General features: G+C 45.2%; 1 protein-coding gene across 7 annotated transcripts in view; it reads right to left on the minus strand.

Moving 5' to 3' along the window:
- Window positions 1-19466, minus strand: part of PIK3CD (phosphatidylinositol-4,5-bisphosphate 3-kinase catalytic subunit delta) — a 55412-nt gene that overhangs the window by 24008 nt on the left and 11938 nt on the right. For 2 of the 7 annotated variants that reach the window (XR_010073500.1, XM_063353872.1), the window contains exon 1: window positions 5390-5473. The exons of 2 other annotated variants lie outside the window; for them this stretch is intronic. The gene's annotated coding sequence lies outside the window, so the exon portion shown is untranslated. Of the gene's footprint in view, window positions 1-3884; window positions 4008-5389; window positions 5496-19466 lie in introns of those variants that run through there. 3 more of the 7 variants (XM_063353869.1, XM_063353866.1, XM_063353870.1) reach the window with 3 other exon arrangements.

The raw sequence follows: 19466 nt of genomic DNA on the forward strand, positions 1-19466 counted from the left end.
CTAAAGACCTGACCCTCATGCAGGTCAAGTATATTGCCCTGCAAACTTCATGTAGCCCGAGCTAGAGGTATGCATAGAATATTTGAGGAAACCACAGGGCCTCCAATACGTCATTCATCCCAGGCAGCAGTTTTCCTCTGGCCCTGCTCGTACACAAGCCTGGCCTAAAAACTGCCCCATGATATGGACTTGCTTGGGCAGGACACTCAAGCTCATGTGCTGTAAAGGCTGACTACAAGCCATGAAGGCGTACTGACTCCAGGAAAGATTATTGCACAGGCTAAACATTATTCTGTTGTTTCCTAAGATGGGCAGGGCCCCAGCTGCCCCAAAGAAAGAACCACAGAGAGGCAGTAATGGAAGGTCTTTTCCCAGAACCAGCAAGCACGCTTGATGGGAACCTCAGATCTTGCTAAGAAGATGTGAGGAGCCACCAGCCCCAACCCAACGGGAGACCCCAGCAGTGGGATGAGCAGCGTGTGGACTGTCTGGCATATGGCATGGGCTGTGACTACCATCTGCATGGGGCCATCACAGCTGCTTCATCAGCCTGCAGATAAACAAGCTCTTGAACTGCAGAGCTCAGCATCACTTTGGTCTTCTCAGAGCACGTAAGAGGAAGAGAAAAGCATGCTGTCACACAAGGCAGGTCCCAAAGCATCAAGCACAAGCCCAACAATAGATTTCCATAGGTCCAAACACAAAGCTTATTCCCCACAATTCCCAGAGAATTCAAGTGTACTCCCCTTTTCACATGTGTTTCTTCTCTGTAGAATATTTTTGTAAAGGGAAAGTAAAAATCTGTGCAAGACAGACTTTCTCAGGAAACCAGGAATGAAATAAACAGGGACCCACTCCACACTGACCCCTGCCTCTGGTTCAGACCAGCCCAGTCAGCAGCAAAACCTCCCTGTAGCGGACAACATAATCCCTCGGTAATTTTGAGACATGGAGTCATTTCCTAGGGGAGCAGTCAGGAAAGACGCATCCATTGGTACTAATCCCTTCCTTGCTGAGACTCATATGGGCATCGAACCCATTTTACAATGCCCTCTTAATCACTGGGCAGAAAGAGAGGTGGAGAAAAATAACCATGAGATAAAATCCCAGGTTTCAGATGAAGGCAAATCCTCAACTTCCTCTCCCCTCTTTGCCTCCTTTCATTATTCTGCAGGAAAGCTGCAGACTGCTTTGACTTCTGTAAGGTTTCCCCTTACATTAATTAGTGTGAGGGCAATAAACATATATTTCTCCCCAAAGAGCAGAGATGACCAAGGCAAAGCTGATATGCACATGGGACTAGTCCATGCACCAGCCTGCCAGGACAGAACATAAAACCCCAGTGTTACTGGACGCCATATAATGAATGTAGGCACAACATCGGTAATAGGAGGGAGCATATGTTTTGAGTTCACACACCCTGAGGAATACATAGTTGCACATAAAGGCAAATTTATGCAGAGTGTAACAGACACATTGGAAATTACCCACTCAGTATTTAACAAGCCCAGCAGTCAACACAAAACACACTAACACAAATCTCCTCTGATGCAGTTTATCAACCGCAGCTCTGGTGTTTACAACATACAACTGCTATTGAGAGGGGGAAAGAGAAAAAAAAAAAGCAGCAAGCTAGCAAGATCACACATGGAGTAGTGTTCCACAAACCTCTGTGAGGCTGCAGCGTTAGACAGACACGGAAGCTCTAACGCCCACAAACAGATTACAAAATTACTAAACCCCAGGACTACAAAAATACCTTTCAAGTTTATAAGAAACGAGTGGCGCAGAGCTCACAGGTGATGCGTGCTGCGTGGGAGACAGCAGGAAGTCACTTTCGTTGCAGGCATCAGCCTAGCTGGGGGAGGACACCACGGGAATTTTTATGTACACACGTTTGACATGTCTTTACCACACAATCAATACACTTGGTGGGTTTGAACCGACCCCAAGCTTTCACAGGCGCAGACCCACTTCAGTGAGTGTTCTGGAGGTGTTTTAACCTTGGGCTTGCTTTTTTGGTGGGGGTCACGGAGTAAATAAAACAGGTCCACTGTACACGAGTCATTTGAGCATTGACAGACTGTGAAATTAACCCACAAATTCCCCTCCAGGAACAGACTGGGAAAACTCCCACAGCAGGTAAGCCTGCCTCCAGAGACACAGAAGCAAATCAAACTGTGACTGTACGTGGGAGTTTTGTAGGGCTACTCCCCCCTTGCAGGGCTAGCTGGATACTCACAACCAGGTGCCAGCCCCTTAACTTAATCACACAGAAAAATATGCTGTATCTGCTTCCCTTGCGGCGTAACGTAAAAAATCCTGATTCAGGCTCCAGTCCCGTGATGTGGATGCAGCCAACAGAAGCTCATAGTAAGAATGGCCTCTGCAGCTCTGCCTGCTGACAAGTACTGACAACCTGGCTCTTTATTCATCTAAAAATGAACACATGCTTGTGAGAGGTGCTACAAACAGCCTCAGGGACTGCCGGCCCACAGAGGTGCGAGTGTCTGCTGTGCCCCATCCGCCCCAGCTGAGCACAGACCCCGCAGAGGTGCAAGTGTCTGCTGTGCCCCATCCGCCCCAGCTGAGCATGGACTTCCAATGCATCAGATCAAACTCGATGCTCAAGCCAACCTACAGGATCCACAGCAAGCTGGACCGAGAACTCACAGCCACCCCCTGCAGACTGACACCAAGAGTGACTCCAAGCCTGGACATCCACCTAGCAGCAGCCTTTTGTGCCAGCAGAATGGCTTTACTACCTTCTTGATCACTTGCTAATACCATTCATTTTGCATGTGGCATTAATAGGATAGATTTTGCTCTTGTGTCAACAAAAGTGTTTCCTTTACAACTTCCATTAAGCTTCCTGTAAAACACAGGTCGGTGTCCCAACTGTGCTGTTAGGTCATCACTGCTCTCTTTCAGTTCCTGACAGTGTTGCACCTTCAGTATAGACCTGAGTTGCACCACAGCTCTAATTCTCTCTCGTTCCTCCTTCCACACATATACACCAGTGTAAGATTTGGACCACAAACTACGTAGGAAAAAAACAGGACCCATGAAAAGGTGTGGAGAGGCATTCAAGTACTGAACAACCCCTAAAAATCAACGCTTTTGTATCTTCAGGGTTCATTTCAAACCCTAGTTTAGAATATTCTAATCTCCTTCATTTAGTTTACCGTAATAAGACTTCTACATCTACCAAATGTAAAAATCAAATAAAGGTTTTTGCGTCTTATCAGATTCTGTTTTGTACATTGATCTCATATATCCTGCCACACAATTCCCTGCACCCATTCATTCATTTTTTCAACAGTAGTTTGTTCATCCAACCTTACATAGTGGACACATAGTTACATTGGTTCGATAACGCCTTTTATTAGAGATTTCTAAGCACCTAATTAATCACCTTTACTTGCTTTACTTTACTGCTTACACAAACCATTAGTTCAAGGTAGACATACAATGGAATCTGCCCAGAATGACTGGGCAAGGGATGAAAATGCACACTCCTAACTTTTCAGGCCTCTAAAACACTACAGAGCATCACCTTCTTGACCAGAGGGGCTGATATAAACCAGCATTTATGTACCAAAATCAGCACCTTCCACGCGTCAAAATGTTAGCAGAGAACAATGGATTTTTCCACCTTCCAAGGAAGCGTTGTAGCTATGTGGAGACTACAAGGATCAAGCTTTGAACAACCACTGGATCCAAAGCATCCCTTGGCTTGTGCCCTTCCCTTGATGAAATAAAGGCTCCTTCACTTTGAGCATTTACATTGCTCAAAGCCCCGCCTTACACATGCACACCCCCGTAAAACAGAGAAAAGTAATGGGAAGCAGAACTACACTAATGCAATCTGAACTGGAGCTAACCTTGTTTGTGTGCAGGGCTGATGATGAAAGGGGTTGTCAGCAAGGAAACAGATAGGAAAGCAGAACGTAAACGTGGCGATAAAACCAGGCTGCAGTTCTATGGGGCTCCCAGCTCCAGAGCAGCTAGAGAAAGAGCGTCAGAGTGATATACCATCATTCAAGCTCAGCAGGACCTTACATCCAACCACAAGTAATAGCCAGAGGGAGGAAAAGCGACACTCAGGTAAAGCGATTAAAGAGAAATGGAAATGTAACGCCATACCTCATTCTGGAAGTAAAACAGTATCATTAGAGAGAGGCAGAGGAAACATCAGGGAGTAAGAAAAGCATCTGATGGGAGGACCTGAGAACCTTGCTCTGGTGGAAACTTTCAAGCAGCCTTTTAGGCAAGTTCCTTAGTGCTGTCTGAGGAAACATCTAGTGGGAAACTGTATTTAGTGGTCAAAGCAAGAGCTTGAAAACTGACAACTTGCAAAGTTCCATTCCTAACTCTCACAATTGTTTGATGCATGACTTCAAACAGCTAACTCCTCTGTGTTTCAGTTTTCTCATACACAAGTATATCACACACAGAGGATGTCGCAATTCTTAAATGCTGGCAAAGTGGTTTGGGATCTTTCTGCTCCGGTTGTTACTGCTAATACGGGCACAACCTAGGAGTTGGAGGAAGTTGTGATAAACTAAAAGGTTGCTGAAATTAGTCTTTTTCAACTGCTCCCACGAGTGGGCAATACCAGAAATTCAAACACATCTTGCTGATGAAAACAAAAAAATAAGCCATAGCCATACATTTCTAATGACCCTCCACCACTACATTCAACTTTCTTTACTTTCAGGTTCCCACCTCGAGCACGTACAACACGCTGTGCTTAGGTGTTAAAAGCTCTTAGAAGACTTCCTCATGCCCTGCCAAAACACACAATCCGAAGCCAACCCCTAGTAGACACACACCACTGTTGGTGACTAACCTCAGCAGCGCAGCTCGGACACCAAAGGATGGCCAGATGTTGCCAAGTGTTTGCCAACCTCTGGGTGACTCTTAATCGCAGCGACAAGGTACCAAACCTTGCGGGTAAGGACCAGGGAGATACTGCAGCAGGACAAGAACCCCCCAGCACCCCGCGGAGTCGGTCCGCAGGTGACACGAGTGGGTGCCACCCAATTCCTGGCCAAACAAGGACGGCTGCCATCCGCCCGCCTCGCAGACCGGGAGGAGCACAGCACATCTCCTGCGGGGGGGCACGGCGTCCAGGCCTGACCCCACAGAAACCCACCTCCTGCCCGCCGATTACCGACTCCTAAAACACCCCATTTTCATAAATACAGTTTGTTAGAGGAGCCCCAGGAGCGATTCGGATTTGCCGCAAACGGCGCGGAAACCAGACGCAGCGCGAACCCCCACCCCCCGGCAGCGGGAGGGGCAGGCGCTCGCCCCTCCGGCGGGGCCCCGCTGATGCTCCCCCAGCGCCGTTCCCCCGGTCCCGGCGCCGTTCCCGGTGTCTCACCTGCGGTGCCGGCCCGCGGCGGCGGCCGCGCTGGGCTCCCGCGCTGCCGGCCCGGCCCCGCCCAGGCACCGTCTGCAAAGGGGCCGCCCGCGGCCCGGGCGTCGGGCACCGTCTGCAAAGTGCCGCACGCCCCGCCCAGCGCGCGGCCCACCGGTAACCCGGCGTCCTGGCTCGGGGGTAATTCATCTCAGTGATTTTACCGAGAGTCTCTCCTACAGCTTGGGAAAACAGCACTTTTAGGAGGCTCTAGTGTCTGAATTGGTGAAAATATTTATTGTATAGCCAGCTCTGGTGTGCGGGTTTCAAGGTCTCAGTGTTTTTGAGCTCTCCAGGTGCAGGGACAAGGAGGAGCACTTGACCCAAGCTGCCAACAGGGTTATTTCATACCCTGAACTTCACATTCAGTATAATTTAGAAAGTTTGCTGAGAAGTTCTCTCTCTTTATATGATGGCTGTGATCCCGAGAACTCCTTGCTCCGGTGCCAGAGCCCTGAGCCCTTCCCTTCCTCCCAAAGCCACAGCTCTCGCAGTGTCGCACACGGGCTGTCCCTGCTGGGAGTGCACAGCTTCTGCTGGGGGAATGGGCTGAGTATGACCCTCGTGTATTTTATATTGGTATCTGACCAATATTGGTTCTTTAGTATTATTAATGTTATTTATTTTGTCTTATTCTATTAAATCTGTTTATATTTCAACCCTTGGATTTCCTTGTTTTTTCCTGATTCCCCTTCCCAGGTGTGTGTGGGTCATTCCAGTGATAGAATAATTGTCTAAATGACAATAAGTTGTTGTGGGTTCTTCAAACCATAGCACTCTGCACACCAGTTATCCCGCACTGGGCACCAGCTGTGCATCACACACCACTGGTCCTGCACCAGTCCTTCTGCACTGGGCCCCAGTAACTACAGCTGCGGTTGTGCGTCATGCACCAGTAACGCTGCAGCAGGGATGTCACTGTGCCCCAGGTAATCCATCACTGCCCAGCAGTCCCCCTCTGTCACACACAGGTCACTCCAGCTGTGTGTTGCACACCAGTAATCTGTGGAGCACTGGTTGGTGCAGCCTCGTGCACAAGAAGACACACAACAGGGCATGCAAGGCCCCCAGGAGAAATCAGTCCTGGCAGCCAAGCACAGAAAACGTCCGAAGCGTTACACAGCTGCCACCGTCCTCCGGCAGCTGACATGGTGTGTGCAGCAGGGACACACCGTTGGTAACACCAGATGACAGCCCCGTTACTGCCAGGACAAACTATAGGAGACAATGCTGAAGGTAGGCCCTAAATCCACGTGTATGTGCAAAACTACTCACATAGGAGATTTAAAATCGTTTGGGATTCGCTCCTTTCCTGGCAAGGGCTCCTTCGACAACCTCAGTCACACAATTGTCCTTTCTCCATCTGGAAAACTCTTGTGCCTTAAGGATGGGGAGGACCCCAGATCCCAAAGGAGAGTCAAGTGACTCTGGGGACAAGAAGAAATGCCTCCAAGGCAGGCGAGATGCCCGCAGTAGGACTGGGGTAGCAATGGGTTGTAACACGCCTGGTGTTTCACTCACACCTGCTCACGATGGGGAGAGAGGAACAAAGACACCTTTACATACTGGGTACCTGGGACACACAGGCTATCTGCCTGGTTTTTTTTTCCTCCCCCAACCTGTTGCAGAGGGAAACCCACCCAGGCACCAAACCGTTGTGCCAGGGCCCATCATCCCACCAGCGCCCCAAGGTATCCCAAGGGCCGGCCACTTCTCAGACACCCTGTGAGGCTCCTACCACTCTTTTGCACAGAGCATCGCTCTGACTCGTCACAGGAAATTAGTGGTTCCAAAGAAGCAGCAGATGGGGATAAGAAATGTTCCCAGTGTTCGAAGACAATCACTCTCCTCAGTCTCATTAAATTTTCAGCAGCAATTAGATATCCAAAGACCATTTGCTCATTTGAAAAAAATCTCTCTTTTCACCTATCTCCTCTTGCACTTGAGAAGTGCCCACTACACTTTGGGTCACGAATAATAAGAGACTATGAACCTGGATTTGTGCTTTTCATTATTTCACTCCCACACATGGAAACAAACAATCTGGGTATAGGACATGGTTAGTGCGTTGCCCCGACTGCTCCTGCAATTTTATGACTCCCAGAATCACCATTTTTCCTAAAGCTTCTACTGCTGGAGGCATGTGATTAAGGTATAAATTCCTTTTCTTCCATGTTATAATCCAAGAAAAGCTCATTATTCTTGTAATCTGACTCATTTTTTTCCCTGAACATTACTAGTTGGCAACATGGATATCTTACCATCAGTACAAAATGTGACTGCTGAAACATTCGTTCTTCAACTCTATTTGAATCTACTATCACGTCTTAATGTGACCTTTTAAAGCTCAGAACTGTCTATTTTAAATCATCGGCCCTGACATGTGTTGAAGATATTTTTAACAGACTGTTTACAGGAATTCTGGTTTCTGTTCTGCTTTTTTTTTTTTTCCCTTTCCCAACAGCTTTTCTATTCATCATCTCCAAGTTTCACATATAGGACTGTACCGAACACTTATAGGACATTTGCCCACATGGCCTGTGAGAAATTGGACAACAGAAACTGTAGGGAAGGGAAAAAGCAACTGAAAGTCAACTGTAGACAGCAGAAAGACAAATAGACAGGAGGAAGGGGATGACGACTTTTCAGGCATTCTGTGTCACACAGTGCTGGCTCAGGGTACAAGTTTTTGCAGGACGAGGAGTGCCCAGAGCTCACAGGAGAGAGGAGAAACTCCCTGAAGATGGGGATAAACATCCTGCAGTGCTTGGCTAGCGTAAAGGGCTGCTGTCTATTATATATTTACCAAAGCCAAATCTAAAATGCGATTTTCTTTTCATCTTTACGCTATACCTCAGTTACAATGACTACTCACACGAATACCTTCCTTTTATGCCCCTTTTCTTCAACAAAGATTATTTTGAACCTGTAGGCTTACTTATCAGTCTTTCATAGCTCCACCTCTTGGCATTTATCCTCACATTTTTTTTCAGGTAGTTTCCTCTCTTCGCTGCTCCCGGTGCACCATTGTTGCACATCTCCTTAACGCCTTGGCATCCCTTTACACAATGGATGTGGTTGGAAACACTGGCCGTACAGCAGCCAGCCAACTCCCTTCCCTTCTCTACACCAGTTTGCTGCATGAGAAATTTGGCCAATGTTTATAGCCTAGATAAGATGGCTAGTCAGCTTTTGGAGGAAAAAGGAACAGGGGAGAAAGAGGAAGAGGATGACAACAAGCAAGTAATGTAACCACAGTGCCTTGGTATTTACAGGACTGCCTGGCAAGAACACTTTCAACTGCCAGTGGGGCACCTGGAGAGAAAAACATCATGCCTGCCCTCCTAGGTCCCAAGCCAAATAGATGTTGGCAATTTTAGTAAATAGTAACATTTGTGAAGCTGTATTCGCCACTTCTACAGACAAGGCTAGAAGCTGCCCCCTCTCATCCTCCACTTACTGGGGTATGGGGTAAACAAAAACAAACAAACAAACAACCACCCCCAAACTCACCACATCTAATTGCACCACAAAGCAAACAGGAAGCCAGAGCAGTTTTAGGAGAGCTGAAACTATTTGCTCCATGTGGTTAACACTACCCAACAGGCGGGAAACCGCGTTTTTGCTTCAGCTATGCAGTTGGTCTGCAAATACGGCTGGTAACTCGCTCTTATTTAAAAGTCAAAAGAGTTTTTTTTGGCAACAAGATCTGAAATAGGATCCCAGCCGCATGAAGCATACAGCACTGATCCACAGCATCTATTGCGGAGGTGAGCAGCAGAGCTCATCTCTGCAAGTACAGCCCCAGGGTACACCCTTCCCTGAGAAATGGCCATGCCCAAACCAAACAGTACTTCAAGATTTGAAAATCACTGTTTCTTTTTTGCATCTTAAATGAAGGATCTCCGTGCTACAGCATAATGCTGCACAGCTACAGGATTTTCATTCTTTATTGGGATGTTTTTAAACACATATATATATTTGGGGCATCTAGGCTCTCTTGCAAGCAAGCAATGTGCACACTGAAGCAAAGTCAGGATATTAGGATAAACTATACAAAGGATTTTAACTGCACCTTACAGCCTCCAACTGCTGTACACGTTCATTTTCATATTTTGAACTTTCCAATTCTCCATCTTCAAATAGCCAGAGCTGCCACAGCCTTATCAATTACAACGACCTTAATACTGCTGTATTTTACGAATGCTTATTCAAGTAGAACACAACGTAAAAGGGAAGACTAGACCTTCATCACTTTGAAAATCAGTGCTAGTGCTCCGAGGAAAGCGTTGACTAATCTAAACCAACTGCAGATCCAAAAACTCCTAAACTTTGTCAGGGAAATTCAGATATGAATTCACAATTTTAATGTCAAGCCCCACATGATTATTCATACAGCAGTCAGCGGTATGGTAGGGCATTGGAGATAACATGCACAAACTGCTCAACTAGCCAGAAGTATTATCAAAGCAAACACTCATGCCAGGGAAACCAAGCTCTGATCTAGCACTGGGAGTGCAACAGCACCAACCTAACTTGACATAAATTCCTGTTTGATAGGAATATAGCACTACTACTAATAAATAATAAATGTTAATATATTCAGAACATATACACTTTCATTTGTACTGCTTAAAAAATTTAAATAGTATGTACTGTAAAATCTGCATACCCAAGCTTTTCCTCCTTGACACACAAGAAAACCAAGGCACAGAAATGAATTGGCCAGAAGTTACATAGGGGGATGGTAGAAAAATCAGGTTACATCTCTGGAGTCCTCAAAAAAGGAATTGTTTTTTAGTGTAATGTAAACTTAGAACATCTATATATTCAGTGACGAGAAGAAGAAGAAGAAATGTGGAGGAAATAATGGAATTTTTTCAGAGCTGCAAGGAACATCTAGAGATCGTCTAGCCCAACTCCCCTGCTAAAGCAGGATTGCCCAGAGCACATTACTCAGGACTCCATCCAGGCGGATCTTGAAAGTCTCCAGAGAAGGGGACTCCACACCCTCCCTGGGCAGCCTGTTCCAATGCTCTGTCACCCTCACCGTAAAGACGTTTTTTCTCATATTTGATCGAAACTTCCTATGTTCCAGCTTGTGCCCGTTACCCCTCGTCCTGTTACTGGGAACCACTGAAAAGAGTCTGGCTCCATCCTCCTTAAACCCACCCTTTAGATACTTGCAAACATTAATAAGGTCTCCCCTCAGCCTTCTCTTCTCCAGGCTAAAGAGTCCCAGCTCTCTCAGCCTTTCCTCATAAGGTAGATCCCTCAATCATCTTTGTTGCTCTATGCTGTACTCTCTCCAGTAGTTCCCTGTCTCTCTTGAACTGGGGAGCCCAGAACTGGACACGGTATTCCAGTTGTGGCCTCACCAGTGCAGAGTAGAGGGGGTGAATGACCTCCCTTGACCTGCTGGACACACTCTTCCCTATGCAGCCCAGAATTCCGTTGAGCAAATGGTGACTTCCATTGAAATGGTGACTTCCATTGAAATGGTGACTCGAAAATCCAGTTAGGTCCAGAATAATTCCAGCAGGTTGGGAGGTGACTGGGCAAAGGACAGCAAGTGCATTGGGGCCCATGACTGGTGGAAATGTAAAGAGATGATGGACAATGACCATCCAGGAAAGATCTGCAAGGAAGGTGATCCCACAGTTCCTATGATAAGGCGGGCTCCTGACAGGGCTGAGGAAGGGCAAGGAAGAAGGCTGCGAGGGCACAAACAGAATCTCCCCAGGCAGAGAAGGGCAGTCAGGAAATACGGATTTGCTGCAGCCAGTGGTGCAAGGATTGCAGAGCAGTAGCCCCTGACACGGGTCTCAGGAGAGAACAGAAAGTAGTAAGAGGCTGTGTTGAATAAGACTGAGAGGAGAAATTCACCACAACACCTTCTTAAAATGAAGACTAAAACTACCACCTCTCTCAAGAGGTCACTATCACACACCTCAGGTTCCACTTTCCCCCAGCTCAAGTCCCACAAAAATGGCATGTCCCCTGCAAAGGGCAAGGCAGGGGACAAACACCAGGTAAGAATATTTAGGGGAAGAAAACCCAAAGGGTCAAAGGCATATTTACCACCTTTACCCAGTATGGGCTGCATTACCCTGGGAGGACCACAGGTACAGGGACACCAAGCATCCAGCTCTCTGCTGCCCTGGGCTGACCACAGCCTCGCCCTGCCAACTTGTCACATCCCGAAGCACACATCCTTAAGCAGCATCTGTTTCAGCATTGTTTTTTCTCCTATTCTTCATCTATGCTCAAGCAACCTTCCCAGAAGGAGGATATTTCTCTGAAGAAAAATGCAGCAGTTATTTTGTAGCCTGGACTCTGGGACAGCTGAGTGCACAGTGGTTACAACACAAATTGTTTTTCTTTCAAGAACAAGGCCACAGTTTGCTTGTTGATATTGTCACAAGAGATATTTCAGAGAAGAAAACCGTGACAAAGCCTCAGCACATTTTTCTCTTTGTTTGGTGGACATGCATTCAAACAAAAAACTCATTAAGTGAAATCTTTCTATGAACTGTATAGGAGCTGATGGTGAATTATTAGGGGGAGGGATTCAAGGACCTGAGCAGCCTGTTGGTTCAAGGAGCCTCTGAAATAGCGTCAAGCCTGGGACCCTGGACGACAGAGAGAAGGGAGAATGATGACAAAGATACTCAGCTCTCTTGCTGAAGGCCAGAACCGTGTACTTTGGTGTCCTTGCCCAGATAAAAAAATGCTGTTTTATTTGTGTGACTACACATTTAAATGAAGGATATCGTAGACTTGAGAACAATGCATTCCTTCATGATTTCCCCATAAATGTCTGCAGAGGAAAAATAAGCAACAAGAACTGACCTGAGTTAGCTGCAGCAAGCAGCTGAGATTCCTATCTTGATCATCAGCAACATCACAGGACTTCTAAAGCAGAAAAATCCCTGGAGGCAGTTCTCCTTAGGAGGTTATCAAAATGAACCAGGAGCCTTCGTTTGATACCTCCTCGGTTGTTTCTTCATCAGAATTTCAAAGTTACAACCCCTGCCCTTGCCAAAGTATTGCGTTAAGGAAAAAGCAAGTTCTCTTAATTGTTAGTGTTGCAAGCAGCACACCATCCCAGAGAACAGAGTGGAAGGTATTAGTCAAATGGTAGATGGGAGGAGATGCTATGACCCAGTTCTGCAAGATACGTGAAGCTACTGCTATGTCAGGGATACAGTTTGAGTTGCTGATTGCAAAAATGTAAGACAAAACAGTTTGGGGAAAAAACACAAAACTAAACCAATGCAAACAAAATCCCCCACCAAAATTACACACGCTGCTCTGAAAACCCAAAACTTCATGCTTTCAAGGACAGGACCTGGAGTAAGGTACTCAGGTTTTACTCCTCATACTGGCACTGATGCCGTGGCCTTTAATAAGTCGTTTCACCTGTTTCTCTGTGTGCGGAATACAGAGAATATTACTTCCGTGTTTCACAGGGCATTTTATGAGGCTTTGCTGTTTGTACAAGTCATTTGAGGGCTTTAACTGGTGGTGCCACAGAAGTTCAAAGCATCAGTGTTTCAACACAGAATATTGTTTACTTCTTCGTCACTTCAAAATACAATTGCATACATACACACAGCACTGCCCCACTGCCTCTCAAAAACCCACTTCTGTTGAAGGTGTTTTTTTGATACAAAAACAAAGAATGACAAATACAAATGGACAGAAGCTACATCCCTTTTCTGACTATTGGTTCTTCAGGAGGGACAATTTCCTCTCATTTTTTTTGCAATACCATTTCTTGGGAGTACTTCTTTTTGCAGAAAGTGAATGATCTATAAAACCATAGGTTTCCATTATGAGTTGTAACCGCCTATTTAACTAAACCACGTTATTTAATCTTGAAATTACTGTTAGGGGATTCTGGATCCTTTTCTTTGCTACCAGAAGAAAAGCAGCACCCAGTTTTCCCACCCTCAGAAGTACACTTTAAGTTCACATGAGCATTGGGTTCTCAAAAAATATAAAACTAGATCTCAGCACAAAAAAAAAAAAAAAAAAAAAAAAGTCCTTCGTCCAGGTTGGGAATTTTGGGGGTCTGTATTAATTGTTTCCAGTAAGACCGGATCTTGCAAACTTTTGTGTGGGTGGCTGTCTGCACACTGAAGACAGACAGATGCAGGTGCCTGCCTACACTAAATATTTTGCACAAACTCATGAGTTTGTTATATTTGGGTGGTTTTTGTTTGTTTCATTTCATTTGATGTTTAAAGTGTGTATTCCAAACTAAGCAACATTCGGAACCCAAATAAATACACTCTCTGTATAAAAAACAATATATGTTATCATGTTACAAAATGAGGCAGATGCCAGTGACAAATGCTTTAAGAATTTTTTAGCAGCCACCTGAAAAATCATTTAAGGGTCAGAAATAAGTAGCGAACGCCACTGCATGAGTCATCAATGACAACAAGGAGAAAAGGAATGTGAAGGGATTTTTTTTTTTTTTCTTTTTTTCTAAAATGAGAGATGGTTTGGCTGAAAGAAAATTATTACTTTTACTGTTACCAGAGTAAAATTTCCATTTGTGAACAGGGGACTTTCCACTTGAGACATACTGATGAAGAATCATTTACATAGCTGGAGGTAAAACTACAACTTTTACCCTGGGAACAGTGTTGAAGGAAAAACAAACTCTTTTCGGTAGCAGGAAAGTGCAAAATTTTTGTCCTCAAATTTTGGTCCAGAAATAGATAATGTTTGTTTTCATTAAGTCTTTAAAAATACTTACAAAGAAAAGAAGATGTATTCCACAGAAGCAAACATTCCAGCCAGCCTAAACAGAACTAGGACTGGGAAACTGGACCGAGCAAGTATTAACTATGTTAAGCACTTACACTATGTGCTACAAGGGTGAGTGTGCCTCAAAACAAAATAAAAAGCTTCATTGTTTACTATTACTATATCTTCATGTAAAATGTGGCAGCAGCCAGGATTTGAGTAAGGTTGGGTGTCCCCTCACACCTCAAGCAGTTAAATTTGCTGCCTCAAAGGATTTGTGCAGGTCTTACCCTGCCACGGCACTGGCCACGCTACAAACTCGCTGCCTCAATTTCCCTTTCGGGACAGCAGGAACAGCAACATTTAGTATTGGATCACTTCAGAGATCAGCGTTTGCAATGTGATTTGCAAATTACAACAACTGACACTGTACCAAACTGATTTGTATGATACTCACAGATCTGCTACCCAATGATGCTGAGACCAGTATTATTAACTTGGGTTGGTGAAAAACAGAGTCGCAGTAACATTTTCTTTCTCTAAGAGACCTGGGTAGCTCGTTCAATGGAATTTTACACTCTTCTACATTTTTTCCTCATAGTTCAGTGCTGGTTTTTTCCTCCTTGATTGGCAAATTAAAGCCCAGGAAGACCAAGCAACTCTCCAACACAGGGGTACACGGGGTCTGGACCAGAGCAGCAAATCTGCTCCCAGATCTGCCCCGCGCAAAGCCAGCATACAAACCACCGTGCTGACCGTCCTCACAACGGACATTCCAGAGCCCTGGGGCTCTTGGACCCTAAAAAGGGGTTTAAAAATCTCCTTCATCCTTATTCGTAGAAGCAACATTTTGGGATAGCCCAACAGAGGAAAATAAATGGAATATCTTTTTCCTATTATTTTCATAGTATAAGCTTTCCATAAAGTTCCACTCATTTAACTGGTGCTTTAGCCGAGTCTAGCACATTAAATAAGTCATCTGCTCCTAAACAGATAGTAAAACTGTCCGTATTGGTAAACATTAATTATTATTGAATTATGGCAGTTTCCATGTGCAGTCTTAATTGCTTATAGAAGAGTTTGCAGTCTATTTTCATATTTCTACATTTTAAAGACCTGAGTAATGCTGTAGCTGAGGCTCCACCTAAGCGATCTTTCCATTTTAACAGAAGGACAGCAATATAACACAAATTACCCCAGCTTACACACCCTTGCGTGTACAACTGCTCAGTCACTTGGCTGGAAAATTGTAAAGATCTGAGACTGAATGTGACACAACTTTATTTCCACTAGGTCCTCAATAGCCAGCTTCTGTATTAGCATGACAAGCACGCAGCAACTCATCCCCCATCTCTTTTAAACACAAAAAATTTCAGTCTTATCCAGACTCCCTTTTCTAAATTGTCTTTGCTGTAAGCCTGTTCTGCACCATCATGAAGACCTTAAGTCCAGCCTTACCCTGACACTAAGAGGAATAATTAAACAAACAAAAGCAGCCATAAACACCTGCAGCCTTTGGTGCTGGTAGGGGTTCATCAAGATGACAACTTTGCGTTGAATTTCCTATTTTATTTCCTTGTTACCTGCAACAGGAAAAACCTCAACCTCTCATTTCCTTCCTCCTGCTCAGTTTCTGTTTAGTGTTTTGAGTGACTGGTGTAAATTAGCTACAGCCAGGAGCCAGATTTTCAATTTACTCTTTTTCTAAAGGCCGCGGGTAGAAAGACAGAGAGCAAAGTCTCCTGGATAAAATGAGAAAATGACGGGGGGAAGGAGAGGCCAGTAACAGACACACACAGTCAGCAGAGCTCCCGGGCAGCAAGAGGCATGATGCTCAGATGCCTACAGGAAGAAACCAGGGGCACACCATGGTCAAAAAGGAGATGGATTGTGCCACTGAATTCACGCACAACTTTGGCAAAGCAATGCTTTCAGAATTAGGCTTGGAAATTTAACGTAAAAATTTAGTGAAATCTGTGCAACCTCTTTCAATACATAAATAAGCACCAGCTTCATAGGTACGTGCTATTACGTACAGGACAGTAATATTGCCAAAGCACACTGCCAAGCCACACTGACTTGCGTGACTTTGAGAATGAAATGGTCTGGAGGTCCCATTGGAGATACAAAGAAACGTAGAAACCACTTGAAAACATAGACCAAACACAGCCATTTGCTAGAATACCACAAGAGGGGATCTAGTTTGTTTCCAATGACCTGACCATAAAACCTTACTTCTAGAAAGAAAAGTTTTGAAAGAATTAGCAACAAGAAACCAGAAACGGGAACTATTCAATTTACGTTAGTGTCAGCAAATAGTGTCTCTTTACCATCCCATTTCAAACTTATTTTCTCAGCCAAAGAGCAGCTCTCTCGCGATGGGGAACAGCGGGAAACTTGCTTTGCTTCGAGAGGTCAGAGATGCCAGGTCTTGAGGTAGATGTTTTGCAGGGAAGCACTGGCTTCAATACCCTCCAAAGAGCTTACAGGGACTGAACTGCCTGTAGCATGAAGCCTGCCATACTTTGCAAGCGGGCCATCCCACCATCATCACCACAGTGTGGATGCACATAGCCTGCAAAATTGCAAACTGTATCAGCAAATGTCTTGGGCAAACATGACTGACAATGCCTGTGATTATCTGCTTGCCAGATGTGTGGCTCGCCAGTCACATGTCCAACAGGTTAACCAGCCGCCTGCAGACACATGGCTAGTGAACCCCTAATGGCAGCGTTTCCCATCTGCTTCTCTGGTCACCACACACCACCCACCTGCTCACCCGTCAGGTTCCTTTGGGACACACTCTGGGGAGCCAAAGAGGCTTGTTCAACTCTCTAAAGAAAAGTTCACAAAGAAAAGGGGCCTTTAAAGACATTTCCTCCACACCCCCAAAAGCCCCCAACAAAAATATACCTAGCTACTACACATGTGATTCCTTTGGTGGCAAAACGAAAGGAAATTCACAAGCCCTCTGACAGTAAAAATACATCCTTCCTCCTCCTCAGACTTCTCCTTTTACAGAAGCATTTCTCTTTCTGTGCCATTTCCCAGACTGTCACACTTGTCTCTTTTACTAGCTCCCACCCTGGAGCCAGACAAATGCCCTCTGAAAACACAGAGCTCCTGATGATGCCATATGGGCTTTTAATGTCGTGCCATTACACCCCGAGCCACACAGCACCCACTTACACACCATTCAGCCCTAACAGGTCATGCCCTGACTATTCCTCCATGCACATTATTTATTTAGCGTTCTTCTCTTCCTTCAATGCTTTATTGATTGCTGCTGCTTACTCGGGGGCACTCTGCTTGTGTTGGGAGGTCATGTGCAGCAGCGGGGGAACAGAGGCTAGCACTGCTTTCTGTTCTTGAAACAACAGACAGTCTTTTCCCTGTGGTCACACAAACACCCGCACAGCAAACTCGACGATTGGAGTAGCTCCCTCAGATTAGCAAATGACAAAACCCAAGCCAATCAACTCCTCAAAACCCACACCTGATCTTTTTTTCACTGCTGAATCAGAACCAGCAAAAGCCCAGAAAGAACTGAAATGTATTTTGTCAAGAGGAAAGATGCGCAAGTACGTGAATCTGATCTCATTTACCAGAATGGCTGAGCTCTTGTCCCCCATGGTTCCTGTCTTTACTGAACCTTTGTCTTCCCTTATCTCCAATAAGGGACACCACAGCGTGTTTGTTGGCAACAGATTACTTGTCACTGGGAATTGCTCAAAACAGAGCATCACAGCATTTTTTCCTCCTCCTCTTTCTGAGCCTCTTTTGTGAGGTCCATCTGACCAGAGGGAAGGCAGATGAATGTCTACTCCATTTACAAATGACAAAAAATAGCATGTGAAATCCTGCTGTAAATAGCGTATGAAATCCTGCTACGTTGCAAAAAAAATAAAGATGAGGACACCTGACAAACTTGCACAGGAAAAAGAGCTCACAGAGCAAATTTTTCCCCTTCAGGCACTTTAGATAACAAAATGACCAGCTGTGGGATGATCAAACCTTGATTAATTTTTTTTATCACCTTCTTGATGATCAGCATTTCCAGCTCATCATTGGGCCTGCTACCTTGGCTGTACTTTGGAGACCTTGTAGCTACAAGCTGGCATGGGTAAACACATGTCCTGGCAGTTCTGCCCACGTGTGAATTAGCAAAGACTGAATAAGCCCAGTAAACGGTGATCCCATCATCGGGGTTCAGGGGAAAGTGGTCTTCCTCCATGCTGGCAGCACCAGAAGATCACTGAGTGTGAATTGTACAGCAGTACTCCCCCTTACTCCCCTGGGATCAGTCTTATAGCAAAAAATTGAAACCAGACACAATACTTCTGTTGCAAAAAATAGAGGAAGAGGCCATTAGAAAAAAAAAAAAGCAAGCAGCATAACTGATTCTGAAAACAATGTTTTTCTCTGCTGTGAATGAGGAGTCAGCAGCTCTGATTGCACGTGTGCAAATTTCCCCAAAGTTTCCCTGAAACTTTCCATTACAGACAGGCAACTGAGCTCTAGTAAAGACAGTCATTAGACAGTCATTAAGTTTATGCTGGTACTTGTTTATTTACTTCAGTTAAGATATCTGTTAGATCTTATCAGGGGTGAGTGAATCACCCTCTACTACATATGTGTAGTTGACTCTCCGTGAAGGAAGGGAGCACATCAGCAGCTCTACAGATTGCAAGTGCTCAGAAGTCCCCTGGCTGCAATGGGGCTTCTCCCCGCAGTGCTCTCCTCCCCTTTTCAGCTGGTTGCCTTAAGTGAAGATCAACGTTTTGGGAGGACTGGGAACTGCCAACTCACAGGCTGTTTCCTTTAATGTACAAGACATTTGCAGCTTTTATGCTATCTGCACGCATCACGCAAGGTTACCAAAAAAAAAAAAATCTGCTTAGGTAATATAGAAAAAGCTCTCTGCAAGAAATTGTGGAGAGCCAGGTGAGAGACCAGTCAGATGCAGCTCTCCAGGAGGAGAGAGCATCTGCTAAATTCTAGACCAAGGTGCCTGGAAGACTTGTCATGGGAAACAAATCCAGGAGGATAATGACTCTATGAATTGATCCGAAAGACATGAATGGGCATCACCATGAAATCACCACTGACAAAGTTCCATTCAGCACACAATAGAGACTCTGTTAAATCTTACTAACTACATCCTTGTGTCACAGTAGACAGCTCTGCCCACAAATCAGAGACCACAGCATTACAGTGCAAAAATCATTCATACGCTTGCTGGTGGTTCTGGAGGGAACAGTAAAATGAAGGAGAAAACTGA

This window comes from Chroicocephalus ridibundus, chromosome 16 (genome assembly GCF_963924245.1).
Source record: "Chroicocephalus ridibundus chromosome 16, bChrRid1.1, whole genome shotgun sequence".
Lineage (NCBI taxonomy): Eukaryota > Metazoa > Chordata > Aves > Charadriiformes > Laridae > Chroicocephalus > Chroicocephalus ridibundus.